A 16,827-nucleotide genomic window follows, 5' to 3' on the forward strand; every position below is an offset into this window, starting at 1 on the left:
TAGTGATAGATGTCCCAGCGTAGGCAGCCTGAATCCAGAGGTGCCTTCAGGGGCAGTTGGAGGAACTTTTTGAGGAAATGGGGATGTCCAAAGGTTTATGGGCATTTTACTTCTTAGGTTGTGGCTAGTTTGTAATTTTCCCCCGACCTTTTTCTTTTGAAAAATTTCAGACCTGAAAGAAGTTGTAAAAGTAGTATAATGAAGACATATCCTTCATGGAAATTTACCAGTTGTTAATATTTTACCATATTAGCTTATTTCTCTCTTTCTGTGTGTGTTTTGTTTTGCTAACCCTTTAAAAGTTAGTCCAGACATGACATTTAACCCTTTGCACTCCGAACCATTCTGGACATTGGCTACCAGCTACTCGACGCTACTTTGCGGCGGAAACTCAATTCCCCGTAATCACTAATAAACTGCAATGTCCCCTGAGAGGGGACATCCGAGTGATATGCTAGAATTCCGATGTCCCCTGAGAGGGTACAGCGGAGTGCAAAGGGTTAATCTCTAAACATGTTAGCTAGTATCCTTGAAGAATAAATACATAATCCTGAATGACCTCAATAAAAGTCATATTGCTCAAAAATATTTAACATTGACGCACTGCTATTTTCGAATATGTCTCTGTTCAAGTTGCCCCAGTTGTCCCTAAAATGTCCTTTGTAGCCGTATTTTTAAAAAATCCAATATCCGGTGAAAGAGCAAACATTGTTTTTATGATTTGGGATCATGATAGCACGCACATTCTCTCTCAGACTAAGAACAGTTTGCTTTGGCTTAACAAGGAAGAGCAGGCATCTTGCTGTGGTTCCAGATTTTCCTTTCCCTCCTCACTAAGCAGCCCCATCAATGTCCTTATTTGACACATTGCTTTACCAGGCACCTTATATTCTTTCTTCCTTCGCACTCTTCCACTCTACTTTTTTTCTTTCCTCATTCCCTTTTTTCCCTTCTCCTTTCTTCCTACTCCCCTCCTCCCCCAACCATCTCCCTATAATATACACAAGCATGTTCTCATACACTGTAATTATTTTATGATTTAACTTGGAAACCAATGGTGTGGCAGGTGGCAGCTGCCAGGTTGGATTCATTTATGGGTTGGGACAGAGACCATGTGATGGGGTTGAGGGGGATATATGGGGACTGACCTAACGTAAACCCTGTTGGAGGAGGCTCAGAGAAACCAATACATTTCTGTTGTTTATAAGCTACTACATGTTATTTTTTTTATAGCTGCCCAAGTGGACTGAGACCATGCTAAAAGGTAAGACTTCCTGCTCTAGGCTAGGAGGCTAGATTCAGTGGCTTGATCTCCCAATTGTCAATTTTGGCATAAATATCAGCACTTTCCAGGAATATGTTTCAGCTGAAAATAGATTGTGATAAATTCTTATTTCGCTCTTCTTCAGATCAGACCATGTTAAGTGGAGGGAGACTTATGGTCAGTTCACTTGACCTTAGAAGAGAGCAGACTTGTGCCCAGGCTTCGCATCTTTCAGATAGGAACCCCCGGCTTCCTATTCTGCTCTCTGCTCCTGGTATGGGCCATGCTCCATCTCTAAGGCTGTATAATCTATGCCTTCTGGGGCCAGGGTTCTTTGTAAGGGGCCCAAGGAAATATTCCAGAAGAACCACTAACCTTGGCCTCATGGATGTTTGTTTAGTCTCAGTCCACCTGTGGGTTTGTTACAGGTACAATGTTCTTGTGCCTGATGCTTCAGTATTCAGCACGTCAGAGTTTGGCCCCAGGAAAGGTTTATTGATCAAGAAGGCCCAGCTTGAGAAGACAGGAGACATAATCCTCCATTGTACCTTAAGAGAGTCTGGAATTCAGGTGTCTTTTATTGTCAAGGGAAGGGAGAAGGGACAAGGCAAGGGATGGGTGTGAGCCTAAGATAGGTAGGTGTCAGAAGGAGCTTCAAGCTGGAATTTCTAAATCCCTTTGTTCTTGGTTGGTCCTTGACCGCTGATGATCTGAGCTCAGTTCTGGAGACTCCTGTAAATCTTTGAAAACAGTCATTACTTTGTGTATGTTTCCCCATCTCTGTTGACAAGGGCTGTTCAAGCTCAAGCAAAATTTCTGTAGTTAATTAGCATATCTATAGCAGGAGTTATCCGTTGCTGGGTATCAGAAAAAAGCATTTCTATTATAGGGTTCTCTTAATATTTTAATAGTAATATTGTAATAGTTCAGAAGTAGATCCCAACAGCTCGAAGTTAGGTGGCTTCGATAATTGATTTCATTTAATTTTTCTAGAGAGGGGTAAATCAAATACTTAGAATGGCAGAATTCCACATTTTTTCTCCTTTTTAGCTTTTGTCTCTTGTAATGAGTGTAAGTAGGTTTGTGTAGTTGTGTGTGTATAATGTGTGTTTGAGAGAGAGAGGGAGGAGAATGGAATTTCTACTTACAGGAAAACTGTTACTTGACGGAGGGGTGATTACAGCAGTTGGCAGCTGTTTGAATAGTTGTGGGTACTGCCCACTACTGTGCCCCTTGACCTAACTGGTTTTGGAGATCTCTGGATTTCGAGTGTCTTTACATGGGCGTTTCCTCATCTACAATATCTCGTTTCCCCCATTGGACAGTCTCTGTAGTAGAATAGACCAGTAGTGGAACTAAAATCACTAGTGGTTTGTGATTTTCTATGATCTGAAGAAAAGGGTAGGATTTGAAGAATTTGGAAGCAGTTTGTCCAGAGAATTCAGTCTGCCTACTTTGCACATCACAGCTGTGCAACCTCCTTCCCTCCCTGCAGGCAGGAAGCTCAGAGAAAACCTTTACCCAAGTGATCTGGTTTTTCTTGATGGCTTAAAATTCTTGTATTTGATGGATCCATAGCCTCAGGTGCTTCAGACCTGTGCTGAGTGTGGGAAAATAAACATCTGAGAAAAACATTCCCCCTTTCAAAATGCAGGATTGATTTGTTGTGACAAGTGTTTGGGAAGCCAAGGTATAGATTTGTTGGTAGATTAAGTGAAGGTTGTGTGATGTTTTTTTTTTTTTTTAACTAGAGGCCCGGTGCATGAAATTTGTGCACGGGGTGGTGGTGGGGGGACAGGTGTGTCCCTCAGCCCAGCCTGCACCCTCTACAGTGTAGAACCCCTTGGGGGATGTCCGACTGCTGGTTTAGTCTCCAATCCGGGACTGCTGGCTCATAACCACTCACCTGCCTGCCTGCCTCATTGCCCCTAACCGTTTCTGCCTGCCAGCCTGATCATCCCCTAACCACTCCCCTCCCAGCCTGATCAATGCCTAACTGCTCCCCTGCCAGCCTGATTGCCCCTAACTGCCCTCCCTTCCTGCCCTGGTCATCCCCAACTGCACTTCCTTGCAGGCCTGATCCTCCCCAACGCCTCCCCTGTTGGCCTGGCCACCCCCAACTGCCCTTCCATGCTGGCCATTTTGTGGTGACCATCTTGTGTCTACATGGGGGCGGCCATCATTTTTGTTGGAGTGATGGTCAATTTGCAAATTATCTCTTTATTATATAGGATATTGTAATTTTAAAGGGGATAAGGGGGACTATGTTTCTGCTGAAAATAGATTGTGATTAGTTCTTCTTTTGGTGTTGTCATCATTTTTCTTTCCTTTTATTTCTTCAACAGATATGCCAAACACTGAATTAAATAGGCTGAAAAAAAACGAACCAAACGAAATAACCCCAAAACATCAAATGAGGGTTATAAAACAAATCAAGTAATACCTAAGCATAATTATTCCTGTATCAGAAATTTAGGTGGGAGGATTTTAAATGATCCAGGGAATGATCTAGGTAAGCTCCACGGCCAAAGACTCTAGTATAAATACAGGGGTGGTAAAAAGTAGGTTTCCAGTTGTAAGTATATGAAACATTGAATTTATCCTTGTATTATTATTTATTAAGTATTATGTTATTTTCCATATGAAAAATTATAAACCTACTTTCGCCCACCCCTGTGTAGTTCATGAAGCAGGAAGTTAGGGAAAAAAAATAAATTCAGTCTATAAAGAACAGGAAAAATAACACAAAGATAGGGAAAGCGACACCAGAGGAAAATTCTCTGGTATGCTCAGATTTCAAAAGAATGTATCTGATGATAGAAGGATTGATACTTATTGTAAGATAAGTACAAAAAGTCTCATGAGTTATTAAAGTATAAGGAATATCGAAGTAAAGTATGGGTTACTAGAGAAGTAGAGTGAGGTGGGTACAGTATAGATATTTGAAAAGAGAAGAATTTCACACGAATACCTGGTAAATGTCTAGAGGTGATTATTGAACACGTTCTTTGTGGGGAGGAAGCAAGCAGTGCTGGCTAAGTGGTAGCATGGGTTTGCCAAGACGTAGACAAGACAATGTGAGTCTGGCGTAGAGCCAAAGGAGAGGGCAGGCTTTAGGAGGGCTGTATCTGTCATCTTTCTTATCAGCACATGGGAAGGTGACGTGGACCGTGTACTCACCAAGGTTTTCTTGGGGTGGAAAGTTCTGGATTAAGAAGGAGAGTAAAGGAGGTGGTGGTGTGAAAGGGGCAGGAAGGAAAGAGAAATGAAGGAATTGAAGATTCAAGTCTGGGGGGGGGGCATTCATATGTCAGAATTAGTCTTCAAATCCCCTTGCTAGCTAGGAATGCTAGGTGAGAGCATATATGTAATGTATGTAAGTGCTGGTGGATGTTGAGGGTGGAAGGGGGTGAGAATTCACTTATTGAATAGGTATTTATGGAATACCTGCTTTGTGCCAGGTACTACATTCTGGGTGCTGGAGCTGATATGCTGGTGAGGGAGCTGGAAAACAAACACATATGGATGAGATTTCTCAGGAGATGACAGTGTTTTTTTTGGTTTGTTTTTTAAAAAAATATATATTTTATTGATTTTTTTAACAGAGAGGAAGGGAGAGAGATAGAGAGTTAGAAACATCGATGAGAGAGAGTCATCGATCAGCTGCCTCTTGCACACCCCCTACTGGGGATGTGCCCGCAACCAATGTACATGCCCTTGACCGGAATCGAACCTGGGACCTTTCAGTCCGCAGACCAACGCTCTACCACTGAGCCAAACCGGCTTTGGCCTAGGAGATGACAGTGTTATAGAGAGCAGTAAAACTGGTGGATGGCTCAAGGACTTAGGATGGTTAGGGAAGTCCTCTGCTGTTGTGGCATTTATGCCTGAAGGCAGTGTAGGTGAAGGAGCACTCATCCAGGTGTGTGTGGGATGGGGGGCGGGGGGAGGGAGGAGGGAGGAGGGCAACGAGGAGGGGTAAGTGGCTCCGGAAGGTGTGTGCTGGTGCATGGGGAGCAGTGGGAGACCAGGAGTGCCTCATGCCTGGAGCAGAGTGAGCGAGGGGAAGAAGGGACTCATGAAGCTGGAAGAAGGTAGAAGGCAGAGGGCAGAGCAAGGAGGGCCTGGGAGCCAGCTGCTCAATGGATGAGATTCAGGATTTTAAGTAGAGGAGCAACATGATCTGAGAATACTCAGTGTCCTTCTTTATGGCAATCTTCAGAGACGTTCCAGAGTCAGTACCGCAGTCATCCACCAAAGTGATAAGGGGACAGCTTGTAGTGTCCCTATGTTGAGCCTGGTTTTGAATTTTAAAACCTTCAAGTTCTCTTTCAATGTGGGCATTCTCTGATTCTTCCCTCTGGGAGGACAAGAGTTTCTGGATTTGGGCCCTGACTTTCGGTGGAATAGCAGATGGGGAAATAGAGCAGGGTGTGGATGTGAGTGGGTGTGAGTGGGGGAGGACAAATGGAGGGCTGGAGGCAGGTTCACAGTTTGAATTCCCAGGAAAGGGATTCTGTGGTTCAGAAGTTAGGAAGTCAGGCACTGAGGGGAGGGCCCGCTGAGCAGGGAGGCAGGAGGAGGGTAGCATCCTAAGGTCAGGTGACGGAGTCTTGGACAGTGTACTGGGGAAGTGGGAGCTGGAAGGGGGTCCTTTGGCAAAGGCTGAGCCTGAGAATTTCCAGGGACTGAGTAGAGACAGTAGTCAAGGTGATCATTGACAGGCTCTGGGCAAGATAAGAGAGAGCTTCATTTCTCCGGGGACCGGAGACCCAGGGGTCTGCGCAGCGCGGGGGAGATGTGGTGATGGGACTGGGGAGTGACTTAGGAACACCATAGCAAGAGTGGGGGCCTGCTCCCCTGAAGGGGGTGCCCTGAGTGTCCTGTTAGTGTGGAGGGGGGAAGAAAGGACCTCCCCCAGAGCAGGCAAAGAGGGCAAAGGCTGAGATTCCTCCGGCTTTGGGGCCCATGGGTGAGGGATGACAGTTGACTCAACCAGAGAGAACCAGACTCAGCTTTGCTCTGGCCGTAAGGGAGGGTCCCACGGGGTGTTTCCCCCGGTTGTAATTCACAGAACACACACTTTCCCCCGATTGCTGCTTCCTGATACCCGGGCCTGATCTCAGGGACCCTGCACTCATTCATTTCAACTGTGAACACTGGAGTCCAGAATTTAAAAAATGTCTTATCTCTCCTCTCCAGTTTGTAAATAATTTGGAAGAAGGAAGTGAATTTAATATAGAACATAAAGATTTAATGTAAACAAACATTGAAGTTTCTTTCTTTTTAAAAAAAATATATTTTTATTGATTTTTTTATAGAGAGGAAGACAGAGGGATAGAGAGTTATTGGGTCGGCAACTAAGTAATTGCGGGTTTCACACATATATGGCTTCAGTTGAATTTTTAGGTTTGCAGACGTAGTACAAATGTAAAACACATTTTGTATTTGATAGTTGGCTATTCAGCTGTTAATCAGTAAAAAAAGTTTTTTGATCAGTTTTGTAGTTTTTGTTTGGCGTTCGTTGAAAAATGGAAAATCAAAAGGAACATTTTCGTCATATTTTGCTTTTTTATTTCTGCAAGGGAAAAACGCATCACAAGCTCATAAAAAGTTATGTGCTGTTTATGGTGACGAAGCCTTAAAAGAACGGCAGTGTCAAAATTGGTTTGCCAAATTTCGTTCTGGTGATTTTTCACTCAAAGATGAAAGACGCTCTGGTCGTCCAGTTGAAGTTGATGACGCCCTAATCAAAGCAATAATCAATTCGGACTGTCACAGTACAACACGTGAGATTGCAGAGAAGCTTCATGTATCACATACATGCATTGAAAATCACTTAAAACAACTTGGCTATGTTCAAAAACTCGATACATGGGTTCCTCACGAACTGAAAGAATCACAGTTAACGCAACGCATTAGCAGCTGCGATTTGCTAAAGAAACGTAATGAAAATGATCCATTTTTAAAACGACTGATAACTGGCGATGAAAAATGGGTTGTTTACAACAATATCAAGTGGAAAAGATCGTGGAGCAGGCCAGGTGAACCAACTCAAACAACATCAAAAGCTGATATTCATCAAAAGAAGGTTTTGTTATCAGTTTGGTGGGATTACAAAGGAATTGTCTACTTTGAACTCTTACCACCCAACCGAACGATCAATTCTGATGTCTACATTGAACAACTAATGAAATTAAACAATGCAGTTGAAGAAAAGTGGCCCGAATTGACAAATCGAAAAGGTGTTGTATTCCATCATGACAATGCAAGGCCACACACATCTTTGGTCACTCGGCAAAAATTAATGGAGCTTGGTTGGGATATTTTGCCACATCCACCATATAGTCCTGACCTTGCACCATCTGATTACTTTTTGTTTCGATCTTTACAAAACTCCTTGAATGGTAAAAATTTCAATAATGATGATGATGTCAAATCGTACCTGATTCAGTTTTTTGCTAATAAAAAACAGAAGTTTTTTGAACATGGGATTATGATGCTGCCTGAAAGATGGCAAAAGGTCATTGATCAAAATGGGCAATACATTAAAGAATAAAGTTATTTAGTTCCATGAAAAAATTGTCTTTGATTTTCTTTAAAAAATCCGCAATTACTTAGCTGCCGACCCAATAGAAACATTGATGAGAGAGAATCATTGATCAGTTGCCTCTTGCACACCCCTTACTGGGGGTATGCCTGCAACCAAGGTACATGCCCTTGACCGGAATTGAACCTGGGACCTTTCAGTCCCCAGGCCAACGCTCCATCTACTGAGCCAAACCGGTTTCGGCTAAACATTGAAGTTTCTTACTAAAACAGATTTTAAGGCCACAATTTTTTTTTTTTTTTTTTTTTTTTTTTTTTTTTTTTTTTTTAGTAAAAGGAAAAAAAAAATCAAGCTTAGGTTTAAAATAATGAATAAGATTATATTTATTTGTTAATTTGAATAGCACACATCTGGCTTTAGTAGAGGCTGTGTTGTGGTAAAACTCTTTGCAAGTCTACACAATTAGCCCGTGGATCTTTTGTGAATTTCCGATGGTTCTCCTAATGTCTTCAGGTGTGCTTCCGAGTTAAGAGATAATTGGTCCAATTATGACTTTTATTGGATAATTCCAGGCTAATATACCACTAATCCTAAGCATTTTATATTCCTGCTTCTCCTTCCTTTACGTCATGGAAAAGCTTTGGCCAAAATCAATAACATTCTAGTTTTTTTGGGTAGAATTGCAAGTTTGCACAGCTCTCTTTTATTGTTTTTCACACACTGCCCCCCAAACATACGTATATTTATTTATAGCCACTGTATTTTAAGCTTGCATTCTCATGAGAAGTCTATGTTATGAGCTCATCACTTATTATTCTATTTCATAGAGACAGTGTTATGTAATGGGAAATTCATAAACTTATGTGATCACACCGATGGTGGTTTAAATTCTAGCTCCAGCACCTTCAAACCATGTGACCTTAGCAAGTTACTTAACCTCTCTGAGCCTCAGTTTACTGCTGTATAAAATGGGTCTAATCATACTAATGTGGTTGGAGAATTCACAATATAATGTGTATAAAGAACCTGGTAAAGTGCCTTTACAAGTGGAGGTTCATCTTCCTGTTGTTTTTGTTAGAGAACTACAATGAGGATATGAAATAATGGGAATTTTAAAACCAATGAAGGGAAGCATGGAAGAGAAAGAAAGAGAAGGGAGTTAATGTAAAGTGCAGGTACTAAAAGTTAACTCTGACCTGCTGGACCTTTCTTGGATTTCACCCCTGACCAGATCCACTCACCATAAATAAGCAGTGGCCAGGCAGAGTGGGGAAGTGTCAACTGGATGGCCTTGCTGGAGGCTGCTCAGGTGGCCTCGGCTCAAGAGCAGCTCAGAGCAGCTCTTTTACTGTCGTCTGACCCAGGTATGTGGGAAAAATAGCCACCCCCCCTTCCCCGTAAATAACTGGATCACTTGGAACATTGCATTGTAGCACATGCTAAGCAGAAGAGCTGATTCCTTAAATACAATTATTTTGGACTCTTTTTAGTCCATCAGATTTTCTCAAGCTGCTGGGTTTGTTTAGTAGCTAAGGATTTTTTTTTTCCTGATCATTTTGAGGGAGTGGAAATTCCAATCATTTCCCCCAGATACCAGATTTCAGATCTCAGCGGTTTGTCTCTAAGTCCCAAACGCAATGGGATTCTTTTAAAAAAAACAAAACAAAAACATGCATGTTCTTCTAGCTGTTAGTCTGGTAGCCATACCCTAGGCCTTGCATGCCTGGGGTAACAGGAACTCTCTGAGGTGTCTTTTGGCCTATAAATTCTAAACTCAACTATATTCCCACTGACCCCAGGGAACTGCATGAGCAAGGAAGGAAGAGGAGGGGCCAGGGAGCTGCCTACTTCCCTTAGTGACCATGGAGGGTAGGTACAGTGATGGCCTGGGTTTAGGAAAAATCTAGAAAGTGATTGTTCAACTTAACAGACCTCAAAGCTTCAGTGAGTCCGGGCTAGTATGCAAGATGCTAGACATGATGCCTGCACCTTCAGGAGGAGAAGCTGTACTAGGATGATTATTTTACCCCAGGTGACAGCAGAAATCAGGAAGGGCTTATCGGAAGTGTTTTTGCTTATTGACAAATCAATACCTTGGCAGAGTGAAGAGATGTAGGCTCCTGCATTTCCCACTCTTCTTTTACACCTGGTCGTCTTTCTGCAGGTGCATTCTTAGAGAAAACATGAGGAACAGGTAAATTAAATGGAGGAATTATTTGGATTAGCAAAATATTCTTCACTTTATAAAAATTAAGCATTCTTTATTAGTTGAGGGGATGGCTTGGCTGTTTCGGTTGCAGGTGCTGTATTTTTTTCTGGTGGGAGGTAGTCAGCGCTGAATGGAGATTTCAGGGGAAAGCGTGACCTGCAGTCCTGTAACTAGGCAGCCCTGTGGATGGACAGGATACTGGGCAGAGGGCAGAGAAAGCGACAGTGTGTGCCTTTCACCTATGTATACAGCATATATTCGCCTTCTGCAGTGTCTAGGTTCTGTGTTACATCCTGCGTCACAACCCTGAAGAGCAGGAAATAGATAAAAATGCACCAAGTAAGTGAGAAAGGCAGTCATTGGAGTAATAATCAGGGGCTCCGAGTGCATTTTGGGTTTATAGCGAGCGAGATGACTTACTAGGTGAGTGGGAAAAGGCCCGGGATGAAGTTTTCTAGGTGGAGAAGGCAGAAAAATGGAATTCTAGGCTGCAAGCCTTTTGTGTCTAAAGAGAGGGAGGTGTGGCCAAAACCGGTTTGGCTCAGTGGATAGAGTGTCGGCCTGTGGACTGAAAGGTCCCAGGTTTGGTTCCGGTCAAGGGTATGTACCTTGGTTGCGGGCACATCCCCAGTGGGGGGTGTGCAAGAGGCAGCTGATCGATGATTCTCTCTCATCGATGTTTCTAACTCTCTATCCCTCTCTCTTCCTCTCTGTAAAAAATCAATAAAATATATTTAAAAAATAAAGAAAGAGAGGGAGGTGTGATGAGCACTGTCTGCTTGGGGAAGTCCACGTGGCTATGTCTGGCTAGACAACAGTCGGAGCTGTGTGAGTGCAGAGGGAGGAAGGAAGACAGGACACTTTGAGAATGTTAATGTACATCAGGGGGCACTGGGTTAAATTCACACACTGTGTTTTGAGAACGGCCTCTGTTTTACAAACGAAGCGTTGTTCATAAAACAGCTTTTCACAACTGGGTTCATTGAAATTTGCCATTTTCCTGCAAACACAGATTCCTTTTCCTAGAAAAAGGTGGACAGATTCACTGAGCCCCGGGGAACATTGTTCCACCTGTTTGAATGGTCTGGCTTTTCAGGTGAAACACTGCTGTGTGTACGGATCATAACATCCAGGATCTGGATTGTGAGAAGCTGGTTAAAATAAAATAACTAGCATGGTTATTTGGGGGCTGTTTCAATATGGCATTTCTGGGCTTTGGCTTCTCAAAAAAATATTCAGCCCGACACTCTGATGGATTCTCAGGACCCCAGAGATGGAAAATGTAGAGTGAAATGACAGTCGGAAAGGGGCCAGGTGGGCTTGAGAGAGCTCAGTTTTGATTTGGAGGGAATTTGAAAGACGTTTTATATGAAAAACTAGAGGCCCGATGCATGAAATTTGTGCCAGAGTAGCCCTTCCTTCTCCTATTTGCCGACACCCGCTTCCCTCAGAGCCCCGGCTTCGTCCAGAAGGTCATCCAGAAGGATGTCCAGTCTAATTAGCATATTATGCTTTTATTATTATAGATTATTATAGACGTCAGTTATATAGAAATTGTACTCTACTAGTTATACATTACACATACACATTTGACACAATCACTGCCTTTTAATTTCATTTCCACTTACTTCCAAGCAGGAAACAACTGCTTATAAAATAATTATAAGACCTTTTGGGTCTTTTCTGATTTGAAGTTTTACATTCCCAAGGGGAATTGACTATTCAGTCTTGCGACCAAATATATGACATCTGTTAGCATTTGGTGGCAGCAGAATCCGAGTCCTGGAATCACGTGTTTGGTTAGTGTTTTAAGTGTCAAATGAGGAATGGTTTCACGTGGACTCTAAGGAGCCCAGAGAAAGAAGATAAATTTTACTCGCAACAAGAATAACTAAGATTTGAATTCCTAGAAACTCCCTGTGTGGCCTTGGGGATGTTATTGAATGTTTCTAAGATTTTAGTTTCTACCTTCCTCTGGTCCCTGCCGCTTTGAGTGGGGTTTCAGTTTTATCTGTCACATTTCAGTTCTTGTTTTGAAAATCTGAGGCCAACATAGCAGGTTTACATTGTTAGAGTCTGGGTGGTGGGCTCAGGGCTATCTGTTAAATTATTTTCTGAATTAATCTTTAGTTCAGATTTTTTCCAATTAGAACAACTTTTTCTTTTTCTTTTGTTAATTCTTACCTAAGGATATTTTTTCCATTGATACTTAGAGAGGGTGGAAGGGAGGAAGAGGGGGGGAGAAATGTGAGAGACACATGGATTGGTTGCTTTCTGCTTGTACCCCAACCTGGGCCAGGGATCGAACCTGCAACCCAGGTACATGCCCTTGACCAGGAATTGAAGTTTTGACTCCTCGGTGGGTGGGCCCATGCTGTAACCACTGAACAAGACCAGCCAGGGCTGGAACAACATTTTAATCACAACTTATAACAAAGGGCCAGCTGCCCTTACACAGATCTCTGGGCTCGGTGAGTATTTTTGAACCTGATGTTTGTGTTGGTTTGAGGGCCTAAATGGGAAATGAGTGAGAAGGCAGTCCTAAGGCCCAGTCATAGACTCACCATTGTCACACTGATCCTGGGGTTCTTAGCAAACGAGGCTTCAGCCTGTTTCTCTCCACCAGACCTCTGCTGCTTGCTTCTGAAAGGAAATGTCTGTGAAAGCACACCTTTTCCATGGCTGTCTGGTGGCTTCCCGCTCTGTGAAGGTGGAAAATGGGTAGGGACTTCTAGAGGATTTCAAATGATGGAGGGGTAGTGTGAGTGCCAGCCTCTTACAGAAGGCTCTCCTGGGACAGTAGAGGTAGGAAGGTGATTTATTATGGCCACATTGCTTACGTTCCTTTCAATCAGTAGTTCTCAACCTTCCTAATGCCGCCACCCTTTAATACAGTTCCTCATGTTGTGGTGACCCCCAACCATAAAATTATTTTCGTCGCTACTTCATAACTGTAATGTTGCTACTGTGAATGAATCGTAATGTAAATACCTGTGTTTTCTGATGGTCTTAGGCAACCCTGCTAGTAGCTCTCAACCTGTGGGTCGCCTAAGACCATCAGAAAACACAGATATTAACGTTACGATTCATTCACAGTAGCAACATTACAGTTATGATGTGGCGACGAAAATAATTGTATGGCTGGGGGTCACCACAACATGAGGAACTGTATTTAGGGGCCGTGGCATTGGGAAGGTTGAGAACCACTGCTCTCAGTGTAGGTGAGAACTCTGGAGGAATGGCGTCTCTGCCGTGGCCGTGTCAGGGGAAGGCGGCGTTTTGAGTCCTTTTTATGTGAAACAAGCGCCCAGGTCCCAGCGGAGAGAGAGGGCGGGAGGCTGCCGATCACGGCTGCTGGCTCACAGCAGCTTTAGAGCGGGACGCCTGGAGCCGGGCTGCCAAGTCTGGGCTCTCCGTGACTAAGTGTTGACTGACTAAGAACGCCTGTGCTTAGGCAATGTCTGCAGTTTTCTTCTCCTCTTTAGTAGGTTGAGCAATAGTCCTGGCTGCTTAAGACTGAGGTGTTTTTCTAAATGCAGGACTTTCAGTGTTGAGACATCCGAGGCAAACTGGGGCAGCTGGTATCTCCTACCCCCCCCCCCCCCCCCCCCCCCCGCCTTCCAGCCCCACTGCCTGTCTCTTCTCTCTCTTGCCTCCTCCCTCTGCCCCGCAGCGCGGTGCGCATCCCAAACTCCTGTATGCACGGTTCCAGATGAACCCTACTGGGTGGGTCTGGGAGCTTGGCAAAACAAAATGATGGGTTCTAAAGATAGGGGTGCTCCTTAGGTAGCTCAGACCTGAGGTATAACTGTCCTTGTAGAGGGTGACGCCACCCTGCAAGGCCCCTGAGTATTCCTTTTCTGAACGTTTGTGGGACTAGGAAGCGGGGGCATTGCAGTTAGAACAGGGAGTGAAGAGGCGCCTCTGAGATGAGGGAGCCACAGCCCCTCCTGGTTCCACTCCCACTTCCCCTGGGTAGCTGGGCTGTTCTACCCGGAGGAGCAGGCATCTTGTGAACTGTGGGTTATGCTCCTTGATTGATTACTGGTCTTTTCAGGAAAAATGACATACGATTGTAGTAAAATGAAATAAACATGGAGAGCTTACACTTTCATCCCCAGTGATCCTTAAATGCTATGGGTCATTTCACAATAAGAAACATCCAAAATCTGTAGAGAATTGTTATGCATATACATATACATATACACATATATATATACATACACACACACACACATATATATACATATATAGCTAATATGCTAAGTGTCCAACCGGCCGCCATGATGCTCACTGACCACTGGGGGCAGATGCTCAACACAGGAACTGCCGTGAAGTATACTGGCCATTTACAGAGAAACGGCACCATAGACCTGGTACCCACAAAGCAACATCTGGCTTCCCCCAAGTGGAACACAGGCCCCGCCACCACCCTGGAGCGACACCCACCAAATTGCAGCTGATGCTGATGCTGATGTTGCTGAGACCCCATTGCACAAAATGTGGCCCACAGCCCAGCCCAGCCTGGAAACGGTCACTGTGGTGCTGGTAATGATGCCTAGTGACTAGCCTCCTTGCAGTTTCTTCAGCCCAGGAACACGACTTGCTTTATATCCAGGTGCAAACAGTTCACACTTGAACCAAATGTCTGTGAAGTGTTTTCCCGTGCCTCATTTGATCCTTACAGAAGTCCTGGAGCAGGTAGATAGGAGACTCGGTGGAATCCTATTTTCTTTCCATTAGCCAGAAAATGCAGATTTAGAAAGCTTAGAAACTTGACCCGACTGAAAAGAACTAAAAAATGGTGGACCTTGAAAATGACTTCAGGTTTTCTCACTGCACAGAATGTAGTCAAACACTGCTGCAATTAAATATTTTACACTTTGTTCTCCCTGTGTGAGCTACAATAAAATGTGCTTTATGTTTATATTTACTGCTGTATTGCTGACAATTACCTGAAAGAGAAGTTGGGGTGCTTCATTGGAAAAAGTTTAGCTACATCAGAAATCAGGTCTACTTAAGCAAGTTTATCTATATAAAGCTCTTGCTGGTGCCAATTGCATGCATGTGTTTCCATCTGTCATTGTTGATTGTGAATTTGGTTGACACTTCTATTATGGAGAAAGGGTGAATAGTGATATTAAAATATTTCTTTTAATTAACTTCCTTTCAGTGTGCATGAATTCATGCGCCAGGGCTCTCATAAGGTCATAAGAGTTTATTTGAGCCAAACTGGTGAGATTGCCGTAATAACAGTTTTGCAGTTTCTGTTAAGCATTTGGAATTAAAGATGGAATTATGGAAGATTACATGAAGGTGGGAGAAAACAAGACAGGGATTGAAGTGCACGAAAGTTAACAAGATTTTGTTTACTTTGTTTTAAATTATCTTTATTCTTTCATGTGCTTTTTTGAGGGTGGTTACACCTTTGAGGGGTATTACTTCTGGCATTTTAAAGGCATGTCTAACCTAGATGCACAAGAGCAAAAGACAGGACTGGCTTAAAAACCTTTCACTAGTGAAGTTGTAGGTCTGGGGCTTGACCACCCACCATGATCTGACCAGGGAGGAATTTATGATCAGATCATGCTGTGAAGTTACTTTCCCTAGAACTCCTTTTTGTCCACAGTGGCTTAGTTATCCCTCCTGCACAGTGAGAACAAAACCAACTTGTATCTCAAGATCAAAGGGCAGAATTCCAGGTATGCCCGTGGAACTTCAGACTCCCAGCAGAACCCTGTGCCAGGGCCACTCAAGGTTTTGATTTTCTCTCTATTAAGAGTGACTGGATTTTTTTCTCCTTATGATTCATCATAAAAAGTTGCATTATTCTTCCCTCTTTGCTGCTCACAAGCCCCTGCTCCTTTTTCCTCCAGGCAAAATGATAAGACTGTGTGATATTGCTGGGCTGTGTGAAAACCCACGATCATATCAGCATCAAGGGGTTGCCTGGAAACCATCATGAAAACAGGATTAGTAAAGCATGTTTTTCTCTATTACAGCTGCTTTCTGATGAAGGGTGGCGTTAGATATAGCTCAGTGTCCTCCATGGCTTAAAACACAGGTGAAGAAAGCATTTTACAACAGAGAGAAAATGATTTTTCCATAGTCACTTTTCCAGATGGTCATCACCAACCCAAATGTCTCCTCCTCCACAGCTGCTCACACCTCCCTTTCAGGAGGGTCGTGTGTTGGGGATTGCTGGCCCTTTTTAAGAACATTAACTTAAACCAACAGCAAATCTCAGACATTATTATTCATCCATCAATCCAGGAGGACTTCAGCCAGACTGAAGTGTGTTTAGAGAAGTTAGAAGGCTGTCACAGTAATTTGGTCATAAAGAAGGAATGTGGAGTTGCATTTAGCTAAGAGATAAGCCAGGTTTCTAACAAAACACTCACTGTAAATCAACTGCAGTGAGTTCCAGAAAACTAAATCTCTAATTCTGAACTTTGTTGTCTCCCAGAAATATATCAGGATGGAGTCATCAAGAAGTATAAACTGAGCCCTAGTCAATTTGGCTCAGTGGGTAGCGTGTCAGCCTGTGGACTGAAGGGCCCCCGGTTTAATGCTGGTCAAGGGCATATGCCCGGGTTGCCAGCTCGATCCCTAGTAGGGGGTGTGCAGGAGGCAGCCGATGAATGATTCTCTCTCATCATTGATGTTTATACCTCTCTCTCCCTCTCCCTTCCTCTCTGAAATCAATAAAAATATATTTTTTAAAAAACACAAATTGAGAGGACATATCCCATGATTGACATATTCCTAAACTCCTCCTAGAATAAGACAGATAGATGAATGAAT

General features: G+C 43.4%; 1 protein-coding gene across 1 annotated transcript in view; it reads left to right on the top strand.

Annotated features, from left to right (window-relative positions):
- CREB3L2 (cAMP responsive element binding protein 3 like 2) overlaps positions 1-16,827 on the top strand; it is a 111,576-nt gene that overhangs the window by 26,109 nt on the left and 68,640 nt on the right. The window lies entirely within an intron of this gene.

The sequence above is a fragment of the Pipistrellus hanaki genome, assembly GCF_964339955.1.
Source record: "Pipistrellus hanaki genome assembly, chromosome: 10".
Taxonomy (NCBI): Eukaryota; Metazoa; Chordata; class Mammalia; order Chiroptera; family Vespertilionidae; genus Pipistrellus; species Pipistrellus hanaki.